Genomic DNA, 15,715 nt, shown 5'->3' with positions numbered 1-15,715 from the left:
AACTCAACTGTGAGCATTAGACAGACTGTGATCAGATCATGCTCTGTTGCTTTAGGCCGAGATTTTTCTCAGAGAAGCCCCTAAAAGCCATCTCTTTCTTCATATCCCTGGACAGAGAGCTGGTTCAGGTTCTCACTGTATCTTATAGCGTTATTATATTACAGTCTGAGTAGAGGTCTTAACCTTAGTCCCACAAAGCCCTCCTCCTCCAGTCTACTTCCCATTCTGTCCCCACACTCATTCTTTAGACCCTCAGATCTTATTGTGCCATTTAACGCATAAAACATGTTATGATTCTCTACTTTCTTCCATACCAGTCAGCACAGATAAAGCCCAGAGTCTTTAATATGGTACTTAAAGACCTCGATAGTCCAGTCCAAGCTCCCTTTCCAGGCTCATTGTCATTAATTCTTACTTCTATAATTAGTGTTCTCCTTGAAAGCTCATTGGGTCTCAACCGTGCTCTCATCTTTCACGGTTCTTTGCCTGATGTAACTATTGCTGAAAGTCCTCAGATGACACCATCTTGATGAAGTCTTGCTCCACAGTTTATATCTTTCTTCCTTCTACTCTCCTAACACTCTGTACACACACTAACTCCTTTACAAAACTCTAATCTTCCAGAAGGCAAGGAAAATAATTCATTCCCTGTTAGATCCACCAGCATACTGCTGTGCATGTAGTAGATTTTCTTTAAGAGCATAGAAGCTGGATGAGAAAAGGAGTCTTCTCTCTCTTATTCATCCCTCTACCACTTGTATTTAGAACAGCACTTGGCATAAAAGTGCTCATAAATGTTTTTGAGTCTATCAAGAGTTGGTAAATTATGGTCTGTGGGCCAAATCCAGGTCAACACCTGTTTTTATCAAGATTTATTGGAACACAGCCACACCCACTCCTTTATATATTTTTATGGATGCTTTTTCTACAACAGCAGAGTTGAGTAGTTGCAACAGAGACTGCATGGTCCACAAAGCCTAAAATACTAACTGGCCCTTTACCGAAAAATTTTCTGACCGAATAAATGAGAAAATGCTCTGTAGCAGGGAGATGCAAGATGAGAGATCAGCACAAAATGTTTCTAAAAATACTGAATTTTGTTATTAGTTAGGTTTGGCATTTCAAGAGATTGTCCTGCCCTCTCTTTCCATCTACATGAAGATAGGCATATATGCATTTATTGTCAGCTTTCTTGCTGTTATTTGATGGTGAGTGAGTAAAGATAGCTTGAACTGATATTTGGGATACACACACGCATATATGTATATAGTGTATCTATTTGTTAATTGTAGACATCATTTTGGAAAATGCTCAGAATTATAAATAAAAGTTATCACGCCATAATCACACAACCCAATGTTTTAAAAATCATATGGAGAGATTGGTTCAAGGTGGCGGAGTAGAAGGACGTGCTCTCACTCCCTCTTGCAAGAGCACCAGAATCACAACTAACTGCTGAAAAATCATCAACAGGAAGACACTAGAGCTCACCAAAAAAGACACCCCACATCCAAAGACAAAGTTCGAGCCACAGTGAGATGGTAGCAGGGGCGCAGTCACAATAAAATCAAATCTCATAACTGCTGGGTGGGTGACTCACAAACTGGAGAACACTTATACCACAGAAGTCCACCCACTGGAGTGAAGGTTCTGAGCCCTACATCAGGCTTCCCAACCTGGGGGTCCAGCAACGGGAGGAGGAATTCCTAGAGAATCAGACTTTGAAAGATAGCGGGATTTGATTGCAGGACTGGGGGAAACAGAGACTCCACTCTTGGAGGACACACACAAAGTAGTGTGTGCATCGGGACCCAGGGGAAGGAGCAGTGACCCCACAGGAGACTGAACCAGACCTACCTACTAGTGTTGGAGGGTCTGCTGCAGAGGCGGGGGGTGGCTGTGTCTCACCGTGAGGACAAGGACACTGGCAGCAGAAGTTCTGGGAAGTACTCCTTGGCCTGAGCCCTCCCAGAGTCCGCCACTGGCCCCACCAAAGAGCCTGGGTAGACTCCAGTGTTGGGTCGCCTCAGGCCAAACGAACGAACAGGGAGGGAACCCAGGCCCACCCATCAGCAGACAAGCAGATTAAAGATTTACTGAGCCCTGCCCACCAGTGCAAGAGCCAGCTCTACCCACTACCAGTCCCTCCCATCAGGAAACTTGCACAAGCCTCTTAAATAGCCTCATCCACCAGAGGGCAGACAGCAGAAGCAAGAAGAACTACAGTCCTGCAGCCTGTGGAACAAAAACCACATTCACAGAAAGACAAGATGAAAAGGCAGAGGGCTATGTACCAGATGAAGGAACAAGATAAAATCCCAGAAAAACAACTAAATGAAGTGGAGATAGGCAACCTTCCAGAAAAAGAATTCAGAATAACGATAGTGAAGATGATCCAGGACCTTGGAAAAAGAATGGAGGCAAAGATCGAGAAGATGCAAGAAATGTTTAACAAAGACCTAGAAGAATTAAGGAACAGAGATGAACAATACAATAACTTAAATGAAAACTACACTAGAAGGAATGAATAGCAGAATAACTGAGGCAGAAGAACGGATAAGTGACCTGGAAGACAGAATGGTGGAATTCACTGCTGCATAACAGAATAAAGAAAAAAGAATGAAAATAAATGAAGACAGCCTGAGAGACCTCTGGGACAACATTAAACGCAACAACATTTGCATTATAGGGGTACAAGAAGAAGAGAGACAGAGAAAGGACCTGAGAAGATATTTGAAGAGATTATAGCTGAAAACTTCCCTAACATGGGAAGGGAAATACCACCCAAGTCCAGGAAGTGCAGAGAGTCCCAGGCAGGGTAAACCCAAGGAGAAACACACCAAGACACATAGTAACCAAATTGGCAAAAATTAAAGACAAAGAAAAATTATTGAAAGCAACAAGGGAAAAATGACAACATACAAGGGAACTCCCATAAGGTTAACAGCTGATTTCTCAGCAGAAACTCTACAAGCCAGAAGGGAGTGGCATGATATAATTAAAGTGATGAAAGGGAAGAACGTACAACCAAGATTACTCTACCCAGTAAGGATCTCATTCAGATTTGATGGAGAAAATAAAAGCTTTACAGACAAGCAAAAGCTAAGAGAATTCAGCACCAACAAACCAGCCCTACAGCAAATGCTAAAGGAACTTCTCTAAGTCAGAAAGACAGGAGAAGAAAAGGACCTACAAAAACAAACCCATAACAATAAGAAAATGATAATAGGAACATACATGTCGATAGTTACCTTAAACGTGAATGGATTAAATGCTCCAACCAAGAGACACAGGCTCGCTGAATGGATACCAAGAAAAGACCCATATATATGCTATCTACAAGAGACCCACTTCAGACCTAGGGACCCATACAGACTGAAAGAGAAGGGATGGAAAAAGATATTCCATGAAAATGGAAATCAAAAGAAAGCTGGAGTAGCAATTCTCATATCAGACGAAATAGACTTTAAAATAAAGAATGTTACAAGAGACAAGGACACTACATAATGATCAAAGGATCAATCCAAGAAGAAGATATAACAGTTATAAATATGTATGCACCCAGCATAGGAGCACCTCAATATATAAGGCAACTGCTAAAAGCTCTAAAAGAGGAGATCGACCGTAACACAATAATAGTGGGGGACTTTTAACACCTCACTTACACCAATGGACAGATCATCCAAACAGAAAATTAATAAGGAAACACAAGCTATAAATGACACAATAGACCAGATAGATTTAATTGATATTTATAGGACATTCCATCCAAAAACAGCAGGTTACACTTTCTTCCCAAACGCGCACAGATCATTCTCCAGGATAGATCACATCTTGGGTCACAAATCAAGCCTCAGTAAATTTAAGAAAATTGAAATCATATCAAGCATCTTTTCTGACCACAGCGCTATTAGATTAGAAATTAGTTACAGGGCAAAAAAACGTAAAAAGCGCAAACACATGGAGGCTAAACAATACATTACTAAATAACCAAGAGATCACTGAAGAAATCAAAGAGGAAATCAAAAAATACCTAGAGACAAATGACAACAAAAACACGACCATCCAAAATCTATGGGATGCAGCAAAAGCAGTTCTAAGAGGGAAGTTTATAGCAATACAAGCCTACCTCAAGAAACAAGAAAAATCTCAAATAAACAATCTAATGTTACACCTAAAGGAACTAGAGAAAGAAGAACAAACAAAACCCAAAGTTAGCAGAAGGAAAGAAATTATAAAAATTAGAGCAGAAATAAATGAAATAGAAACAAAGAAAACAATAGCAAAGATCAGTAAAACTTGGTCCTTTGAGAAGATAAACAAAATTGATAAACCATTAGCCAGACTCATCAAGGAAAAGAGGGAGAGTACTCAAATCAATAAAATTAGAAATGAAAAAGGAGAAGTTACAACAGACACCACAGAAATACAAAGTATCCTAAGAGACTATTACAAGCAACTCTATGCCAATAAAATGGACAACCTGGAGGAAATGGACAAATTCTTAGAAAGGTATAACCTTCCAGGACTGAACCAGGAAGAAATAGAAAATATGAACAGACCAATCACAAGTAATGAAATTGAAACTGTGATTGAAAACCTTCCAACAAACAAAAGTGCAGGACCAGATGGCTTCACAGGTGAATTCTATCAAACATTTAGAGAAGCGCTAACACCCATCCTTCTCAAACGCTTCCAAAAAATTGCAGAGGAAGGAACACTCCCAAACTCATTCTATGAGGCCACCATCACTCTGATATGAAAACCAGACAAAGATACTACAAAAAAAGAAAACTATAGGCCAATATCACTGAGGAACATAAATGCAAAAATCCTCAACAAAATACCAGCAAACAGAATCCAACAACCCATTAAAGGGGTCATACACCTTGATCAAGTGGGATTTACCCCAGGGATGCAAGAATTCTTCAATATATGCTAATCAATTGATGTGATACACCATATTCACAAACTGAAGAATAAAAAACACATGATCATCTCAATAGATGCAGAAAAAGATTTTAATAAAACTCAACACTTATTTATGATAAAAACTCTTCAGAAAGTGAGCATCGAGGGAACCTACCTGAACATAATAAAGGCCATATATGACAAACCCACAGCAGACATCATTCTCAATGGTGAAAAACTGAAAGCATTTCCTCTAAGATCTGGAACAAGACAAGGATGTCCACTCTCACCACTATTATTCAACATAGTTTTGGAAGTCCTAGCCACGGCAATCAGAGAAGAAAAAGAAATAAAAGGAATACAAATTGGAAAAGAAGAAGTAAAACGATCACTATTTGCAGATGACGTGATAGTATACATAGAGAATCCTAAAGATGCCACCAGAAAAGTATTAGAGCTAATTAATCAATTTGGTAAAGTTGCAGGATACAAAATTAATGCACAAAAATCTCTTGCATTCCTCTACACTAGTGATGAAAAATAGAAAGAGAAATTAAGGAAACACTCCCATTTACCATTGCAACAAAAAGAATAAAATACCTAGGAATAAACCTACCTAGGGAGACAAAAGACCTGTATGCAGAAAACTATAAGACACTAATGAAAGAAATTAAAGATGATACCAACAGATGGAGAGACATACCATGTTCTTGGATTGGAAGAATCAATATTGTGAAAATAACTATACTACCCAAAGCAATCTACAGATTCAATGCAATCCCTATCAAATTACCAATGGCATTTTTTTACAGAACTAGAACAGAAAATCTTAAAATTTGTATGGAGACACAAAAGACCCCAAATAGCCAAAGCAGTCTTGAGGGAAAAAAACGGAGTTGGAGGAATCAGTCTCCCTGACTTCAAAGCTACAGTAATCAAGACAGTATGGTACTGGCACAAAAACAGAAATATATTTCAATGGAACAGGATAGAAAGCCCAGAGTTAAACCTACGCACCTATGGTCAACTAATCTATGACAAAGGAGGCAAGGATATACAATAGGGAAAAGACAGTCTTTTCAATAAGTGGTGCTGGGAAAACTGGACAGCTACATATAAAAGAATGACATTAGAACACTCCCTAACACCATACACAAAAATAAACTCAAAATGGATTAGAGATGTAAATGTTAAGACCGGACGCTATAAAACTCTTAGAGGAAAACATAGGCAGAACACTCTTTGACATAAATCACAGCAAGATCTTTTTTGATCCACCACCTAGAGTAATGGAAATAAAAACAAAAATAAACAAATGGGACCTAATGAAACTTAAAAGCTTTTGCACAGCAAAGGAAACCATAAACAAGATGAAAAGACAACCCTCAGAATGGGAGAAAATATTTGCAAACGAATCAACAGACAAAGGATTAATCTCTAAAATATATAAACAGGTCATGCAGCTCAATATTAAAAACACAAACAACCCAATCCAAAAACGGGCAGAAGACCTAAATAGACATTTCTCCAAAGAAGACATACAGATGGCCAAGAAGCACATGAAAAGCTGCTCAACATCACTAATTATTAGAGGAATGCAAATCAAAACTACAATGAGGTATCACCTCACACCAGCTAGAAGGGGCATCATCAGAAAATCTACAAAAAACTGATGCTGGAGAGGGTGTTGAGAAAAGGGAACCCTCTTGCACTGTTGGTGGGAATGTACATTGATACAGCCACTATGGAGAACAGTATGGAGGTTCCTTAAAAAACTAAAAGTAGAATTACCATATGATCCAGCAGTCCCACTACTGGGCATATACCCAGAGAAAACCATAAGTCAAAGAGAGTCATGTACCACAATGTTCATTGCAGCACTATTTACAATAGCCAGGTCATGGAAGCAAGCTAAATGCCCATCGACAGACGAATGGGTAAAGAAAATGTGGTATATATATACAATGGAATATTACTCAGCCATAGAAAGGAACAAAATTGGGTCATTTGTAGAGATGTGAATGGATCTAGAGACTGTCATACAGAGTAAAGTAAGGCAGAAAGAGAAAAACAAATACTGTATATTAATGCATATATGTGGAACCTAGAAAAATGGTACAGATGAACTGGTTTGCAGGGCAGAAATGGAGACACCGATGTAGAGAACAAACGTGTGGACACCAAGGGGGGATAATGGGGGGGTGGCAGGGTGGTGGTGGTAGGATGAATTGGGAGATTGCTATTGACATATATACACTAATATGTATAAAATGGAAAACTAATAAGAACCTGCTGTATAAAAAAAAATCACATGGATAATTTTGTCTGATTTTCAGAGTTCAGTCAAGAAATTTCAGGTTTGTATACATATATTTATTACTAGCTGAACGTCCAAGAATGACCTGCATGTAATTGCAAGGTAACAATATTATAATTCCATTAGAAACAGTGGTCCTTATTACATGCTAACTTGTGTTTATCATGAAATTCCATCACCTGATGAACATGCAGTTAACCTACTTATTACTGCAGAAAACACATCCACATAATTTTTAATCTGATCTTCAAAGGCTTTCTGTGAAAGAAAATAATTTTTTCCCAATAAGATATATTATTGGAAACACAACTGTATGTAGCCAGTTTGCTACATCATCTGATTTATTTTAATTAGAGGTTAGCTGCTGAATGTGATTACAGTTATAATTATTACAATACCAGTCATCCACATTTCCATTAGCATTCCACTTGATAGTTAGCAATAAGCAGACATAAAATATTAGGACTTTTAAGAGAAGAGATTACCAATTAGTACAATTCTCCACTGGCACAAGATAATTATTAATTATGATCATCATGGTAATTTTTCACCAAGCTAAATTTCACTGGGCTACCTGTGTGCAGATTCTCTCTGCACTGCATTCTAACATCAGCAGCGTCCTTATCTGCTCTGGAAATCCTGAAGCAATATTTGTATTAAATATACAGTTGACTGCACACCAAATGGAAAGACAGCTGTGAAGGCATAGGGTGGATCTCCATTTTATTAAAGGATCCCTTATCTCTGTAGGGCATTGCAAGGGGAGTCTGTAAAAACATATACCTAAGAAAGGTACTCTATTCACATATATGTTTTCTGATTACACAGGGTAAAATTGAACCAAAACTAGCCCTCTCAGCGACACCTCTCTCATTCTCCTCCTGAAACTGCCATTCGTATCCACACCAACACTATTTATTGTAAAGAGAGGAAAACAAACAAATGCAATTTGAAGATTGTTAATCACTGAAGGACAATTAATATGCAGATAAGGTAGAAAAATATCTACAGGCATTATGGTACCAAAGTATAAGGTCATTGTTTAGCAATATGTACATTCTTCTACGTAAATGGTTTTTGGGGTTTTTTTGCGGTACGCGAGCCTCTCACTGTTGTGGCTTCTCCCGTTGTGGAGCACAGGCTCCGGACGCGCAGGCTCCGGACGCGCAGGCTCAGCGGCCATGGCTCACGGGCCCAGCCACTCCGCGGCATGTGGGATCTTCCCGGACCGGGGCACGAACCCGTGTCCCCTGCATCGGCAGGCGGACTCTCAACCACTGCGCCACCAGGGAAGCCCTACATAAATGCTTTTATATAAAACCACCCTATTCTGCTCCAGGTTTTCTATTCAAAGTGAAAGAAGTTTGAGAAAGTTCAAAGAAAATAAATACCACATGGGACTTAGGAAGGAAGACAATTTGCTGGTGTAGATGGCCTGGTATTTAGTTAATAGCCAATACTAGTCTTGACTGAGAACTCAGGTGGTTACTTTCTTAAGGCAAGTCATTGAACTCAAAGCCTCAGGTTCTTTATTTACACCTGGAGATGATATTTCTTCTGCCTTACTCGAGAGGCTGTTAGTAGAGTCAAATGAAATTGTATATGAAATAATATTTATGTTACAAAGTATTATACAAATATAAGGCAACTTTACAGAATTCAAAGGAACCACATTTAACTAGACTGTGGAATTTTTTTTTTTTTTAATAGAGTGCTATATTTCACCAAGTTTGTGTTTTTATTCAGCAGATAGAGGGAAAAGGCTGGAATTGACAAAAATGGGATTTAAGTAATAGAGTTTCTTCAATCTCTGGCTGGGGAAGTGTTGCAATAAATTATAAAGCAAGGTTTCACTCCCCCATTTTTTTGTATATTTAAAAGGAAAAGGCAGCCAGCTGATGTTCTGGAAATGAAGAGTAGATTGGCCACCCTACACCAAGGCACAGGGGAAAGAGCAGAACAACTTCTGAGAATCCCTTTCTGACACAAGATGATGTGCATGTGCCATCAGGATGCACTTCCTTGCTGTGGTTGCCTCCATGGCGGCTGCACCAATCAATCACTTGCTGATTCTAAATGTGAGAAAAATAAATTCCAAATGACTTTTCTTCGTTGCTGTTCATGTTTGCTGCCAGTGTTTGCCTCCATCCTTGAAAACATGAGCAAAGACTTGTCTTTTGGAAGGACTCTATTTTTCATGTTTAAATAGCTGCTGCCCTAAAGGGGATTGACAAGAGGTAGGGGAGGGCCAGGATGCAATCCAGGAAGGGACACATTTGCTCAACAAAGAAAAAAATGTTTAGAATAAAAAGAAAGCAACTTGTCATTTGTTATTGCTTACTTATGTTTCGTGAGTTGGATTAGAAACAAAGACAGATGTGGCTCAAATTGTCTTTGGGCATTTATCATTTTAAGAGTTTGGAAAGCCCCGCTTTATGTAAATACAGCGCTTTAAAGATTTACGGCTGTAATAGTCATTTTCTTGGTAATTTAATTCTATTATAACGTAAAAATACACATCTATTCTAGGCCAAATTTCTGAAATACGTGTCAGGAAGAAAATGCTATAGTATATTAAATTTTTGCCCTATGAACTGATTGTTTTTAGCAGCTTTTATGAGCATAATAACAGTAATTTTAGCAGCTAATTTACCTAAAATCATTTTTTTCCAAAACCCGAAACCCCCCAAATCAAAGGGTTCTCTTTGTCTAAAAAGTTAAATCAAAATAAATGTTTCTAGTTAGTTTTAAGTGGAAAAATTAGGGTTTCTTAGTGCTCAAATATTTAGTAAGCTCTCAAGGAGGTATGGGGGAAGCAATGTGCCTGTCATAGGAGAGGATTTTTAAATTGTACCTCTTGACACCAATAAATAACAAGAGAGAGCTAGTACCATTTTTTAACATGCGTACTTACAATACAATAAGCAAATCTGACTCATCTGCCAGCCTGATTGCTTTGTTTAGAATTCCACTGTCAGAGGTATGGTGGGAGGTGAGGGGATTTATGTAAATTAGGCTCCTCCAAGCTGGAAGAAAGTTGGATTATTTAAAAAAAAAGAACTTTTCCAAGTTTAGAAAAGTGATTTTGTTCCCACATCAGTTCTGAATGAGTGACTTAAAGTTCTCAGAATCAGGTTAAAAATATGATCTAGAAATCATGGCTCTGAATTTTCACAGATTTTTCAAAGCTTTGAAGGCAACTGTGATGTATACTTTGCTGCTTTCCTGTATTACTATGTGTGCAGGAAGTGGGGTGGAAGGGAGTGGATTTTTGGATGAGATATTTAGTTCCTGGTTTCTATATGGGATGACTGTAATCAATCAGACTAATCTAAGAAATAAACAGCCGTTTGTCTGAAGGTTTTGTAAGGTGATGACTGCTCCAATGTGTTTATATTCAATCAGAATTCATAGGAAGGTACAATATGAATCTCTGACCCCTGGAAACTTGTGTCTAGTACCCTGACATAGTGGGCACTTTGGGGTTTGTTTTAGAGGCTAGCAAGAGGTGTAGTCTGATTCTTTACCCTCTGATTCCTTACCCTGATTCTTTTACACTCCAGTGATCTGTGCTGGAATGCTGAATTCAAGTCGGGTACTCTATAACAATTTTGCAGAGAGGGCAGTGTCGCAAAATAGACCAAAAATCGGAAGGTATAAGTTTGAATCCACACCAATAGTTGGGGAATGGAAAACATGCTCTTCTAGGCAGAATTTTGGCTTTTAGGGTGACTGGGGGGATGGTGGTCCATTCATGCACGGCTGGAGTCTTCCCTTCCCAACTCCCATCCAATCCCCAACTAGTCTTGAGCTGCGCAGCTGCTGGGGCCTGAAAGTTTTGTGAGAACGCTTCAGCACTCATAGTGAGCGAGGGAGAGGGCGGGCAAGGGAGGTGACGGGCCTGTGGAATTCCATTCCTTTCTGGAATAGCGGTCAGCCTAGAGGCTAGCAACAGAGCTCTGGGAATGTGGTTCTCAAAGTACATGGAGTACAAGCTTCTGTCCCCTTGTGGCTCCAGGAATACCTGCTGATGCCTCTCATCCTGTAGAAGTTCAGGGACAGGGAGTTCCTCATCTCTCTCTGTCTGAGGAAGAATGTATCATCTTTGCCCCTAAGGAGACCAAGAACCAGATAGGTTTGCAGTCTCCATGACTTACCAGCTGGTCCTTTATGGGCCTCCAGGGAGCTAAATGTCTCCTGGCACTCACACAATTGCCACTACTTAAAATACTAACAGCCCCAGTGAATTTATATAATAATAAAATACCAAGTTATTAAACATTTTCTTTACTATTTTAACATGGCTTATTATTTTTTAAATGAGGGAATGGAATTCAGCCTGGCTAAGCATAGAATGCCCTGTCTAGATGGCTAATCGAACATTGGTTAACATTTTTATCTGGAGCTCTACATGAGTTAGCTTTGAGCAGAAAATTGGAGGAGGTGGAGAGTTAAGACAAATACACCTTCCCAGAAGAATGTTAAGGTGGGGACAATAGTTGTTTACCTGGCTACAAAAGATTGATATGTCACTGGTGGCATGATTGTGGAGGCGAGGACAAAAATGAAATTCATTTTGTAATGGAAAACGTATCTGTAATTAAGTGAACTAAAAAGCACCTTCAACCAACTGAAACAGTGCCCCAGCAATTATTCTGTATAATTGTGTAAATCATTGTATGTTTTCACCAATTTTTGAATAGTACTAGGATTAAGTACAGGTTCTACAATTTACAGCTTTGCGTTTGCTCGTTAGTTTTAATAAACCTAAATATATTTAGAGCAAAATTTTTAAAAAGGACTTTAAGCCAATTATGAAAATTATAAAACAGACTTCTTCCCAATCATTTTTACTTGTTTCATGAGCATGAAACGTCATTTGATGAATATTTTAAAAGTATTAAGCAACATTATTCAACAGCTTTGAAAAGATTTCAAGAAGCAATGTTTATGAGTCAAAGTGTTTCAAAAATCTCTGCTCTATAAAGGTTCAAGTTAGCCTTATTTGAAGTAAGCGAGATTCAAAAGACACCCCATTCTTATTCTTGTCATCTTCCAATTTATTCACTGAAACTGTCATGTTAGTCTCTAAATCTCAAAACATGTTCTTTCCAAAGAATCCTCCCAGGAGCAGGTGTGGCCCTGAAGTATGTTAAGCCTTAGGAGTGCAGTCTGCTTTTAATGATGATAAAGAATTGCCCCAAAAATGAATGATCGATTATGTGGGATATCCTAGTACCAGTCTATGAGAAAAGTACTTTCTATCCTTTTTATTCATTATCAGAGACCTTATTAGAGACAATGAATAATATTACAATAAGTTATGCAATAAATTGAAAGTTTGAGGGAGATACTGAGCAGGTATAAGAAAAAAAAAATTTTTTTAAAGCTATTTGGTCCACTGTGTTTCCCATTATGTGTAAGTTGCCAGAATGCCCCAAATAAGATTTAATTCTCCCTTTTGAACAGTATATGAGTTTATATTTTTAATATGCCTATCTTCCCATCTCTCTCTAGATTTTCAGTATTTTGATAATCTGTTCCACTTTTAATGATATTTCTATAAATGTATTATTTATTATAATCGTCATATCACTTTTGATAACAGAACTGGGTGTAAACTAAATAACCTGTATAGCAGAGTCGCCATGTACTTTATGAAATTCATGCTGATGAGAAGAACACTAAAGAAGTAAATTTATGTGTTATTTTTCTTTTTTCTTTTTGTAATTTAAATGCTCTGTGCCAAGATTATTGACATACAAGCTCCCAAATTTTATGACAACAAAACACCAATTGTATAGAAGTTAATAGATAACTTTCATATTAAGTCTGTGATAAAGCAGTTCAGAATGATGGATGAAAGAAAGAAAGGTCTTCACTTTTGGGATAAACACCTTGGCCTAGCAATAATAGGTTAAACAGCCTTTAAGCTACGGAGAAAATTCCAACCAGACTAGACTTCAGGAACTAGAGTTAGAGTCATCTGTAGATCATTGCCTATCTAAAAATGCCTTTTGAAGACCTGTGAAATCCTTACATTATCATCATATATTTTGCATGTACCATCGTTAATGTCCTATTGGTAAATACTCTAACTTGGCAATATACCAGCTTTTTTCTCGACTTTGTATCTCATCGATTTTATTCATCCAAATGCATGCTCGAAGACTTGTAAATCTATTGGCACCACACAACAACAAGAAACAAACAGCAGACGCCTACGTTCATCTGGAGGTGAGTAAACTATAAAACTGGAAAATGAATGACTTGTGTGAGAAAGATGTCGCTTCCTAGAGGTGCGTGAGTGTCTCTGTGGGAGATGCTCTGAAGCAGGGCAGCCTCCTCCCCTTTGTGTGTCTCAGAGAGCTCAGGGAGGTCACCGAGCCAGGCCCTGATGGGAGGACTCTTCAGTCTTTCCCTTCACAACTACTTAACCAGTTCGTATCTGAGCTCCAGTATCGTTATTGAAACTTGACCTCGGACACATATTAAACTAATACACTTCAGCTCCCCACAATTATTTAAATCATATCACTTTTATTGTTGCAATGTGGGAAGGAAGAATTCTCTGACAGAAATTCTCATCTCTTCCTCCTACAGATGTGGCCAAAAATATTGCGTATCTTCACTGCTGACACATTCCTCAGCTTTACTGCCTAGACTAATGTTTCTCAACCTTCAATTTGCATGTGAATTGCCTGGATCCTGTTCGGATGGAGATTTTCATTGGGGATGTCTGGGTGAGGCCTGGGGTTCTGCATTTCTAGCAAGCTCCTAGGTAATGCCGATGATGCTGCGGACAGTCTAGCAATTGTCTAGATTATAGTCCATTATAAGTGTTGCCAGTGGTCACTTTGAGATTTTCAATATAAATTATTTTGGAGCGGGTCTAAGGCTTACAGTAAATTTAATTCCATGTGATAATGTAATGGTATTAAAATAGAAAACATGACTAGTGGTGGAAGTACTTCAATTATACTAGAACTTGGCTTCCCTGGTGGCGCGGTGGTTAAGAATCCGCCTGCCAGTGCAGGGGACACGGGTGTGAGCCCTGGTCCGGGAAGATCCCACATGCCACGGAGCAACTAAGACCGTGTGCCACAACTACTGAGCCTGCACTCTAGAGCCCGTGAACGACAACTACTGAAGCCCATGCACCTAGACCCCGTGCTCAGCAACAAAGAGAAGCCACCACAATGAGAAGCCCCCGCACTGCAACAAAGAGTAGCCCCCGCTCACCGCAACTAGAGAAAGCCCGCGCACAGCAACGAAGAGCCTACGCAGCCAAAAATAAATAAATAAATGAATAAATAAATAAATAAATCTTTTTTTTAAAAAGTGTTTAAAATTATACGAGAACTCACCTGTGATGTGAGAAGCATGTACAAGAATAAACTTCAAAATAATTTAAATCTATCACAGTGTCCCCGTGTGCTATAGATATAAAGATAGTCTTCCCCCCATCAAATTTCAGCGCCTGGCTCACAGTCAGTCTCCCCAAAATACCTTTGTCAGAAGTCCTGCTGATTTTCCTAATTCACCTAAAGGTGAATTCCAGCTCCTTGACTTCTCCAAGGATTCTCTCTTCCATTCTACTTCAGCCTCATCCCTCCATAATGTTTCAATCATCTCATTCTCTCACCATCATCTCCTGTTTTCCACTCAACCACACTAGTCCACTGATTCCAAAAATCCTGCAGTCTAGGAGAACCTGCCCTGCATTTTCCTATCCCTCACATTTTCTTGATCTCACTTCTCTCTTCATCAGGTTTAATTCAATGCTTTATCCTATAATCACCCCCTTGTTCCTCACTCATTCATTACAGCAGCTTGGCAGAACCACAGTGTTGCTTATGGTAGACTGAGTAAGGGTCCCCAAAGATAACCAAGTTCTAATTCCAGGAGTCTGTAAATGTCACAGATTATTAGTGTCATATAAAAACCTTCATTGTTTTTCATTGTGTGTGTGTCTTGGTGGTTAGAAAGGTAGGCAGTACTTAGAAGGGAAAGCATGTAGCATACAAAGCACCTTGGATATTCGCTCTTTTCCCTCTACATTTTTATAGTGAAAATTTTCAAAACTACAGAAAAGTTGACAAAATAGTACAATCCGCAGTCCCATTCCCTTATGTAGGTTCATCAACTGTTAATATTTTGCTACATTTGCTTATGTATACATTTATCTCTATATACACATCTGTCTCTCTGGATGTTTTGTTCCCTGAACCATAGTAAAGTCATGTTAAACATAACATTTCATGCCTACATATTTCAATATATGTGTGCTAGGAATAAAGACATTAACCACAATACTATTTTCATACACAAAAGTTACTGATTCAGTAATATGATCCAATATACAGCCTTGCATAATTTCCATTTGCCTGAAGAAAAATGTCACTTATAGCTACTTATTTCTAATCTAGGAATGAATCCATTTTACCCATTGCGTTGATTATTATTTGCCTTTAGTCAGTTTTAATC

This window comes from Pseudorca crassidens, chromosome 7 (genome assembly GCF_039906515.1).
Source record: "Pseudorca crassidens isolate mPseCra1 chromosome 7, mPseCra1.hap1, whole genome shotgun sequence".
Taxonomy (NCBI): domain Eukaryota; kingdom Metazoa; phylum Chordata; class Mammalia; order Artiodactyla; family Delphinidae; genus Pseudorca; species Pseudorca crassidens.
Note: the sequence above shows the minus strand (reverse complement) of the source record.